Source organism: Passer domesticus, chromosome 12, assembly GCF_036417665.1.
Source record: "Passer domesticus isolate bPasDom1 chromosome 12, bPasDom1.hap1, whole genome shotgun sequence".
Lineage (NCBI taxonomy): Eukaryota > Metazoa > Chordata > Aves > Passeriformes > Passeridae > Passer > Passer domesticus.
Window position 1 is genome coordinate 19,957,460 of NC_087485.1, and position 10,781 is coordinate 19,968,240.

At 42.9% G+C, this 10,781-nt stretch overlaps 1 long non-coding RNA gene across 1 annotated transcript; it reads right to left on the bottom strand.

Moving 5' to 3' along the window:
• Window positions 1–4,439: 4,439 nt before the first annotated feature.
• LOC135279589 (uncharacterized) lies at window positions 4,440–9,621 on the bottom strand. Its single transcript, XR_010346804.1, has 3 exons — window positions 9,345–9,621; window positions 6,119–6,171; window positions 4,440–4,570 (listed from the first exon to the last, which is right to left on the bottom strand). It is a non-coding gene; the product is annotated as an uncharacterized LOC135279589 (long non-coding RNA).
• Window positions 9,622–10,781: the final 1,160 nt, after the last annotated feature.

The following is a 10,781-nucleotide window of genomic DNA, read 5'->3' on the forward strand; positions in this document are numbered from 1 at the left end:
GGTTTTTCTGCTCAGTGTTGAGTGCACTGGATGGTGCCACTCAGTTGTTCTTTGTGGCCATTAGCAGAGGCTGAGCAGTGTTCACAGGTGCAGGAGGGTCCAGGAGAGCAGCCCCAGGGAGAAACAGGAGCACCCTGGGGAATGGGTGTGCTCTCACAGTGAGCAAGGAAGGGCAGCCTCAGCCCTGTGAGATAAGGATGCTGCTGCAGGGGCTGAAACCTCACACAAAAATGGGGACTGCTATCCAGCACCAGGGCAGTGATGATGAGACCTCTACTTGGGATAAGCCCAAGGAAAATTCCTTGCAAAGCCTATGGATTGCTTTCACAGTATCCAGAGGCCTGTTCATTTTGCATGTCTGTTTTCCCAGTTATTTTTGATTATCTGGCTGCTGCTGTTAAAACAGTGGCTTGTGCATACTGGCCCTCTTAGAGTTTGGTCCATACTACAAACATTCTAATTCTGAAAACCATAGTACATTGCAGACTGAAAAGTATCCATGCTAGGGATCCCTGGGTACAACTGGCACTTATGGCAGCAGGTTATTTTATGGTCCTTTTACCTGGGTATACAAGCTCACCAGGTACTGATGTGGCCAGCCAAAGGCAGGGTGCTAAAGTCAGACCCTAAGATATTAATGACTGTGGGTTTGTACTGCAAATCTACTTGTACAGCCAAGGAGATGGCCAGGGAGCTGGTGTCAGGGCAAGGAGGACCTTCAGTCTGTGCAGAGGGACATGCAGCAATCAGGCAGGGTTTTCTGTCCCTGGGAAGGTGATCTCCATGCTCAGCCTGGTGCTCCTGGGGACAGCTGAGCAGAGTAGGACTGGGCTGCTCAGCCTGGGGATGCTCTGGATGCTCAAACCAGGCCTTTTCTCACGGCTTCATTCCTCATTCCTCACCCCAGGGGAGCAAGTGAAACAGGGTGGGGGTTTAGGTGATGGTTGTTGGAACTGAGGCAGTGTCTTAGCTACTGCAGTTGTTCTGGGATTGATGTTTTAAAGCAGTATTTGATGTTTTAAGTCAGACTGATGTTAGTTCCTCTCACTATTCTGCTGTATTTTAGAGAATGTTGTCACTCCTCAAGGTGACAGTGCTTTGTAAAAGTAGGAAGTGGCTTCTGCTTGCCTCTCCCTGCTGTCCTGCCTGCCCTGGCTGTCCTGGCTGTCCTGGCTCCAAGGGCTGGACATGGGAATTCTGCCTTTCACCACTGTGCCACTCCAAGCCAGCACAGTTTGAGTTGCAGGTGTGGGAGTGAGCTGGGGTATCCCTCCAGTGCACAGCTCTGAAATCTCTGCAGGTCAGGTCCTCGTTAGTCAGAGGAAACACAACATCTTAATTAGCCAGCGAGTTGTTCATGGCTGTGTGTGCACTGTATGGAAAGTAACATGTTAAAGACACAAGTGTGGTGATGAAATTTATTTTTTTTTATTTAACCCATCAATTTTATTGCTCATTTTGACCACAAGCTGAAATTGTTGTGATTTTGTTGTTTGTTTGGGTATTTTTTTCCCTTTCCAGTCCCTGGCTGAGATCTGTTTGGTGTTGCAGGTCTGACTGTCAGGCAGCTGCAGCTCTGCCCTTGGCTCTGTGGTTGAGTGTTTGCCCACAGGGGTCAGAGATTTCCAGCAGCTCCTTGGCTGCATGAGGAATACAGGATGAGGCAGGAACTCCAGAATGTTACCTTGTTTATCTAAGAGAGAAAACAGGAACTGAGAGGAAGGCAAGAACGTTTTATGAGCTCTGAATGAAAATGCCAGTACTCCATCTCCCCATGAACTTCTGTCTTTCTGCCTGACTCCTTACTTGCAGGATTGGGATAGTTCTAATTTTTAGTGTTGCAAGAAGCATCATAGTTATGACAGAATCAGCTAATTACCTCATCACTCTGCAAAACAATGATTTCCAGGTATTTTATTCAACCTTGGGACAGGGAGTGCCTGGAATAGCTGGCACCTCCTTGGCAGGAATCCTTTGGAGATACATTGCTTTCTCCTCTGCTCCTCTTACAACCTCTGCTCACTGCCTTTGATGCTGATGTTCTGGTTTAATAGGACTCATCCTTTTACTGCAAGAACATCAGAGTGCTGTGAGTAAGTTTGTTCTGTTTAGTTTCTTCTTGCTGTCAACTATGGATGCCTTTTAGCTGGTTTATTTTTTCCCCTCTGTTTTTTTAATTTATTTTTTCTTGTTCCCCATCAGAAATGTGTATCAGGGAGTAGGATCTCTTAAAAGCTTTATTTCAGAACTTAAACATTGCTCTTCCTGCTTTTTTCCGTGGCTCTGGGAAGTTATGGTTGTTCAACATTGAAATACCCACTAGTGCCATTAGCTTACAGACCTGAGAGCCTCTCATCTTTTGAGAACATTACTCATTGCTCCATCCTATTAATAACAGCAGCAGAGCTGTTAGTTCATTTTTACTCAGGGTTATTAATTTAATAGTATTTATTTTTAACTTAATTTGTTTTCTTCTTCATATCTCTTTTTTTTTTTCCTAGTGCTCTTTCAATAGCCAAACTCTTCTTTAAACTCTGTTAGAGTTAAGATGATTTGTAGATTTTGACTGCTGGGTCAGTATTTTTCCCCTCCTATTTTTGGGAAGAAAGGGATGAACAGCAGCAGTCCTTTGGCTGTCCTTTGGTTACTCTCCCAAGGTGTCTGGAGCAAGGCCAGTCCATGGTGCAAGCAGGGCACCTGAGCTGTCCCTGGCACTGGCAAAGTGCATTTCTCACCCCCATGGCCTCAGCGCTGAATTCCCGATGTTCTGGAGCAAAGATGCTCCTGCAGCCCTTGGAGTGCTCCCTGCTCCTCATGGAAGGTTCTGGTGCCTTCAGGGAGGGCTGGTGGAGTCCTTAATGTAGAGCTGGAGATCAATCCCTGAGTGCCTCACAAAGCTGAGGTGAATTGGGTGTGAATCCAAGGAATTTTCTTTACTTCATCCATATTCACTTCCAGTGTTTGCTGTGTCATAGCTGCAACCTTCCACAAGCCAGTATAAACACCTCATTTGCTTTTGTGCTTTGAATCCTAAAAATGTATTGATTCTTATCATTCAGATATCAATTAAACTCTGTCTCTGTACATACCAACAGTTAAAACAAATCACTTGACATATACAGTTAATAGCTGCTGGAAGAATTTTATAAATCCTTGTTTAAAAAAATAGTAATGTATTTTAACTTCATACATACTTATTTCTCTTGCTTTTAAATTTGTGTTTAAAAAAGAAAATGTTTTTGAGTTTTGGTGGGAGAAAAAATAAAGGGTAAAGAACAGTGGCATAGTTACTGATGCCAGCCTGCTCAGTTCTCTAAAACCCTGCACCAGTGTCCCTGAAAAATAAAAGATGAAAACAAAACCATAAAACAAATAAACCTGAGAGCACAAACCAGATATTTAATAAAGCCATGTTGACACTGAACATAAGCAGTTATGATGCAGTCTAAACAGAGTAAACAAATAAAATGTTCAGGGCAGAATTTTTGTGTTTCCAGGTGGGATCAGGGGTTCTGTGAGAGTGGGAATTGCCAGTCTTACTCTGGGCTGTTTCCACTGGAGTTTCCTCTGAGCTGTCTCCAGAGCCTGATACTCCAGATTTATACCCACAATTAAGGGCAGGTGGAATTTATGGCTGTTTGATTGGGCTGTTGCAAATGTTTAGCTTTGGGCTGGTTTAATGAGCTGGCTCAGGTTATGAATCAACTGTGCCATCCATCACAGGGGAAAAACTTTGGGGTGTGACTGGCTAGTGCAAAATGTGTGTTTGCAAGGTCACACAGTGACTATATAACCCAGGACTTCTAATTTAATGAAGAATGATGCTTTCCTGGCTTAGATCCTTGCAATGGAAGGAGCCTTTTGCTCAGCTGAATAGAAGAAGACAGCATGAAGCATCTCTAGGTAATGCTGAATTTCTGCATTTAAGTGTTTGTTAAAAGATGCATTGAAATAAAAGCAGGAGTGTTTGCATTCCCAGTCACACCCAGAGGGGCAGGGACGTCTGGGGTCCCACAGCAGCTCGTGGTGACAGTGTCATGTCCAGGTGTATTACACCAGGGATATTACAGTCAAGAGCAGCCCACAAACATTACAGGAAATTAATCCAGCCAATATATTCTTTCAGGGTTATCAGCTCATCTGAAGTAGCATCAAAACTCAGCCCATAATATAATCTATTCAACATTTGTTTCTTTCAGGCTTACAAGGAGCATCCTGTCCCAGAGGAATGCTCTGCATAATAAAAGACCTGCCTGGTGAGAGATATTGGATGGGCAGTTCAGCTGCTGCTTGAGGAGAGACAAACTACATTTGGCATAAAAAATGGGAGCAGCAAATTCCTCTACATGCATCTATAAATTGCTATAAATTCATCAGCTGAGGGGACTGGAATTTTTGGTGGTAATGAAATCTTGCAGAGTCACACATTTACCAAACTCTGCTGCCTGATGACTGATGGCTTTTACAAAAGAATCAAAGTGAGCCCTCGCTGTAGCTGAAATATTCTGCCTTCCAAAGAGATGTCCCAGGCTTCTTCCTAATGTTGCTAATCTGCCATCTCCCTCCTGCCCTAAAAAAGGAGTAAACACATTCCTGGTGTCAGCAGAGAGCTCTGTGAAGGCTGCCTCAGACCCTGAATGAAAGCACTGGTGGAGCCCCTGTGCCACGGTGTGCACATGGCACCAGAGCAGAGAAATGACTGCTTGGTACTGGAGCCTGCTGAAATGCAGTTCTCCCTGTCTGGATAGCACTGTGAAGTATTCCCAGCAGAATATTAAACACTTAATGTGAACAGAGGCACTGCATCCTTGCAGGAAATCTGTAATGGTCTGTAATACAAAACAGAATATTTTCACCTGGTTTTGAGACTTACTCTTCTGTATGAAAATGGTCAAACCAGCAGCAGTATCTTCCTTTTCCTTTCCTTTTCAGAAAGGAGGATTGCAGAGTCAGATTGTAATTGAGGATTTTGGTTCTATATCACAGGGATAAATTAGGGGAAAATAGAAATCATTGTTTAAAACATTATTATAATGGGAATAAAAGAAAAAGAGAGAATTCCTTGATGCACTTTAGAGTCTTCAGTTACTTGGATTAGGAAAATCTTACTTAAAAAACCCAGAATCAGTTTGCTTTAGACAAGTTCTCTGGAGGTTCATTGTTCCAGTGCTACCAACCTGCAGTAACAGGAAACTTCTGTGATGAATATACAAAATTGCCTGAACAAACCATTTTGAGTGGTGCCATTTCTTTACTTTCTGAGGGAACACAAACTCATCATGGAAGAGTGCAAATGCATTTTGGAGGGGCTGATGGAAAACACTCTGACAGTAAAATCTGGAAGGCTTAATCATGGCAAAACCCACTGATTTCTACCTTATACATTCTTTCCAAAAATTACTGCAGTTTGTGCTTGGGAAATCCCCCAGTGGTGGTGGTGATAGTGCTGCAAGGCACATGAGTTAATCCATGACAGCACTGAAATTCAGGGGCTTCCACCTATCCAGGCACAGTCAGAATATTCGTGGGACAGTCATTAAGAAATGTCATTGACTACTTCACATGCACATCTTTTTATGGTCAAAGTAATGAAAATATGGAGATTACTCTGATACTTGTTGACTTTGACTTTAAAAAAGCCCATCTAATCAGTTTTAGCCACCTCATTACATGCTCTTGTGATGTGGCAAGTAAATATTGCTAATTAGCTGCTGGGGCTAAACATTTTTGATCGTGGGCAATTGAGATTGAGGCTTATTTAGTTCACCATTAGGTTGGAAACGCATTTTTCTGTGGAGTAATTAATTGTCTGCATCTGTGAAACTGGATTAATACAATGGTTTTATTGACTCCCAGAGTACATCCTTGTTTGAGATGCTCCCTTAAATACAAGTCAGGATGTGCCCAGATTGGAGTTCTCTTGTTTGGGGGAGGTGAATTTGCCAGAATTGATGATAAAAGTTGGTTAGTTAGTGAAATTGAGCTAGATGAATTTTTAAGTGATGTGCAAAAAGCTGCAGGTTAAATTCTGCTTTGTGCTGAAGCTTTCTGCTGAATCATTAAGGGTTTATGCTATAAATATGGTGTCTTAATAGCCACTTTTTCCCCTTTAACTCACCTGAAAGTTATCGTATATTAAGATGCCGACTTCTCCAAGTACCTTGATACTTCCTGCAGGGGAGATAATGGTAAGTTATTGATGCATTTTGACAGCTTTTCAAACAGGTTGTCTGTGTGAAACAGAACTGTACAAAATGTAGCCTTCCAGACGTTAACATGTAATTTGTCATTGCAGGAACAGTAAAACAAGCCTGGAATGTGTCTCAATTTTCTGAGCAGCAAATGAACAGAAAAAAGGGAAAAAAAATCTCTCTGTGAGACACTTGTTGCTTCTGGCACAAAGGATCCTGGGGGAGCTGTGAGCTCCAGGGCTGAGCTGTGTGGGGTGTTGGAGCAGTGGGAGCAGCCGAGTGTGGGGCTGGGGACGGTGACAGTGACAGTGACAGTGAGAGGCTCCTCTGATCTGCTCCTGGAAGAGCTTCTGACCCAGCCACCCAGCCTACCCAAGAAATGTTTTTCTTTTTTCTGTCCCATTCTCTTTCCCCTGGGCTCCTGCCTTGCCGTGGCTGTGCTCGCTGCCCAGGAGGGGATCCCAGCAGGAATTGTGTCCCCAGGAGCCATCGCAGCCAAGAGCTCCAGTGCCCACATCCTCCTGCCCTTCATGTCCTTGGCTCAGAATTAACTGTAACAGGAATCCCATGTGTAAGCAAAAATACTGTCAGTATTGAATATTTTAAAAGCGAGCCTGGGATATTTTTACCCTTTTTTTCAATGCAATCTATGAAACCCTCTTTCATACAGGACAATTTTTGGATACAAGGTCAACACAAAAATTCCTCCAATATAAATCCCTGTATCTTTTCTTTCACTGTAACAACCATTGTGAGAACTGCTGAAAGTAGTCTTGATCTGGCATTACTATTCAAAGAGAATCACAAGGTTGTGATTATTGGCTTTGGAAGTTGCCACTGACTTCACTTTACCAGGACTGATGCTACAGTCCCTAATGAGAAGGGCAAATTACAGACATCTTCATTTCAGTGCTTACCAGAGCCTTTCAGATATTTTGAGCTCCAGAGAAAGCTGTTTTATTCTTCCTTTCCTGTATGGCCAGTAGCACCCATTTTATCTCCCACATTAGAAGAACAAGAATTCTATTAATGCCTGTCTTTAAGCAACTGGACAGTTTCCAGCCAGTATTTCAGTGTCTGGCTTAAATAACACTCAACAATAAATGGACAAATACCTATTTTCTTCAATGGCATCAGCAGGGCTCAGTGGCTGCAAAAGGACTCAGTTGTATATTTGCCTTTTATGTAACAAGAAGTGGGTTTAGACTGAGCCACCTCCCTGGAAAGAGAACAAATTCTGAAACAGAAACAGGTTTCCTACATTTTATTTGGTGTCTCTGTGTGTGAGACTGGGTGAAGCCTTAACAGAATCCAGACAGTGAGTGGCATAGTAGCAAACCTTCCTCTTCAAATCCACCCCACCTTTCTCCAGATCTGAATAGTTTGAGAGCCTTGGGCTGGCACAAATTAATTGATCTGAATGGATAAAGGTATTAATATAACAGGGAAGAGATGAATTCCTAGCTGAGGAAAAGAAAGAAGAAAACAGTGAGAAGTTTGGAGAGAAAACAGGAAATGTGATGTTTGCATGAATGTTTGAGAATGTCTGATGCCCTTTCTACATTTCTGGTGTGTTTGATTTGTGGCCATGAAGGACAAGGAGGAGCAATTGAGTATATGTGGGTGCAGGAAGGAGGAGAGACAAATCAGTTCAGAAGAATGTGAAGAGAAAATTAGGAAGAGCAGGACAAAAAAAGGAAAGCATCTTATGGAATGAGGAAAAGGGAAACCAGAGAAATGACATAGAGATAGGAAGGAAAAGGTGGAAAACAGGAAAGAACTAAAGTGAAGAACTAGAAATACCCCAAAATAAGTAAATTATTAACTATCCTGAGGAATAGCAATGGTAAGGAAGAAATACAAACTTACTTTGGTGGAATTTTTAAACCCACGTGCACTTGTATCTCTAGTTTATCTTTTAGCTGTTACAGGCAGAAATACTGAGCTCTGAGATTAGTGAAAGTGTGTTTTTAACCTTTTTAAATCTGGATTTATAGCAGGGGAAACTCTGGCCTCTTGGGTCAGAGCTGGTGGTCCTGACTGTGTGCCTGGAGTGGGAGCAGCCCTTTGCAGGGTCAGCACCAGGGGAGGCTGGGCTACCATTCCATGAGATATTTTTTCAGGCTGGTGATGCCAGCAATGATTTGCAGATTTATATGGGATGTTATTCTGACACTAGGCAGCCCAGGACTGTCTCAGAAACTTTTCTCCAGATTTTTATTGTATTTAAGATTGTAATTTAGTTTTATCTCCAAGTATACCTGAAGCAGCTTTTCTCAGAGCAGCAGGAAATAGATAAAAAATGCAAATGAAGCCAAATGATGTTGTACCAATCTCCTTAAGGAGTTTGATTGATTGAATTATGTGTAGCCTCTTTTTTGCCTGGGTACAAAGTTGTTTTTAGCAGGTTTTTAGCAGTTCTCTTGACTGTGTGAGAGCAGAGAGAGGCACCTGTGAGGTGTGGAGGTTCAGGAGGCACAGAGGAAAGCCAGAGTCCAAGCCCTCTAATCCTGGCAACTACAGCTGCACTGGGGATACCAGTGGCTCCTGAGAGGTAACAGCAGCAATGCCAGGGACATTTTCTGCTGTGGGGAAAACTCTGCAGAGACAATGGCTGCACAGGCTTCCTTCTCCAGCCAAAGCTCCTGCAACCCTGTGCAGCAGAGACAGGAGGGGAAGAGGAGAACTTGAACAGTTCAAGTGCTGACAGTTGGCATTGCTGGGAGGATGGTTGTAAATGGCATAAAATTCACAGATTACGTCCTGCCAAGCTTGTTCTGAATGGATGTCATTCCCACAGCAGAAACTCAGCCTCCCCAGCTTCCTCACTGTTTAACTAAGACAATGCAATTCCTCAGTAAATGTGAGAGATGGAACTGGGGTTTTATTCCTGAAATCTTGGCTTTGATGCCTTAAGGAGCTGGAACAGAGGCTGGAACAGAGTTAAGAGGAATAAAGAGGGTATTTATTGAAGAGCCTTCAAAGGCCACACCCAGTCGTGGCTCTGCCTGGATCTCCAAGATGGAAGCAAGAGAGGCCTTGGTCACAAGATCTCAGATTTGTATAAGTTGTAGTTCATTTGCATATAGGAGTTAACTGCCCAATTAATAGTTTCAAATGATGAAGTTTCATCCTCCTTGCTTTCATACCTACCCTCCTTTTTTCATGTTATTTGTGCTTTGGGCCTGAAGTTTGAAGGGATTGTCCTTAAGTCTCCAGCTAGAACAGGATTGTTTTATCTTCGCCACTCTGTGAAAAGATCCTACTTAATAAAAAGCTGAAATCTGCACACCAAAACAGAACAGAAAAACTTAAACCCCAAGGTATCAGTTTGGTAATGTTTTTGGGCTCCATCTTGCCAGGTGTTGGGTGTCTCAGCTCCCCCTGACCTCAGAGGCAGGTGAGGCCCTGGGCCCCTCTGCACCATCAGCTTTTTGTGCTTCATCTCCCCAGGAAGGTGTGCTTGCCTGAGGGGATGGAAAGGTGTGTGGGCAAAATGTGAGAGCTGCCTTCATTTGCCCTTCTCATTAGGGACTGTGGCACCAATTCTGTTAAATGAAGTCAGTGGCAACTTCCAAACCCAATAATACAATCCTGAGATTCTCTGAGGATATTAAATGCCTGGTCAGGACCTACTTTTGGCAAGCAAATCTGAGATAAATGTTAGGACCTGGAATTAGAACATAATCTCAGATTTGGTGAGAAAATAAATCCTGATCTGCTGTCACACTGGCTTGATGGATACTAAGGCAGCCATTGGAGTTTATGACATGACTGACCTGCAAATTAAAGAGGCTTTAAGAAAGAACTGACATGGACAATGTTTTGTGGCCTATTCTGTCTGTGTTATAGATGGATAATGCGATGATTGGCTCTCACAATTAAAAGATAACTACTGTGTGAATATTAAGAAAAGCTTCAGTGATGTATAGTTATATTATTGTAGTTTAGATGTCCTCTGTTCTCCCAATAGTTCCCTTTTCCCTCTGCTCTGTATTGTTACCATCAGACAGTCTGTGTTATCTAAGACAAGAAGGTGTGCACATGTGCCCCTTACATGGGGCAGCTGGGAATGGAAGAGCTTGTTGCTAAGGGAGAGCGGCATGACAGCACCTGACCCTCCACTCAAGTTACATGAAAGCAATCTCCACCAATAAACGGCAAAGAAGAATTAACTCACAGACTTCGGGAAGGACCAAGGTTGGCTGATGCAACCCAAGGGGTGTAAAAGGCTGAGCATCCATCTTCAAGATGAACTGGCCTCGTGGTGGGCAGCCACGGAGGCAGTTGCTACTGCTGCAGCTTTTTCCTTATGTAGTCCTTTGTTGTATTTTTGTTAAGGTTTAATAAACCTTTTTAAATTTTCAAAGTGAGCAGTTGTTTCTCACAAGTGCCTGAATTGTCTTTGACAGGGCTCAATGTAATACCTTTAAATGTCCCACAATATATTTGGGATTGTGTGACTCATACAAGGGCTTTGAGACCTGAATTTTACTTTCCTCTGGACTTGTTTGGACCTCCCTGTCTCAATTTTTGCCTCCTCCAGATTTAGTTAAATAGACATGTTGCAAAACATAATTAATATTTTTG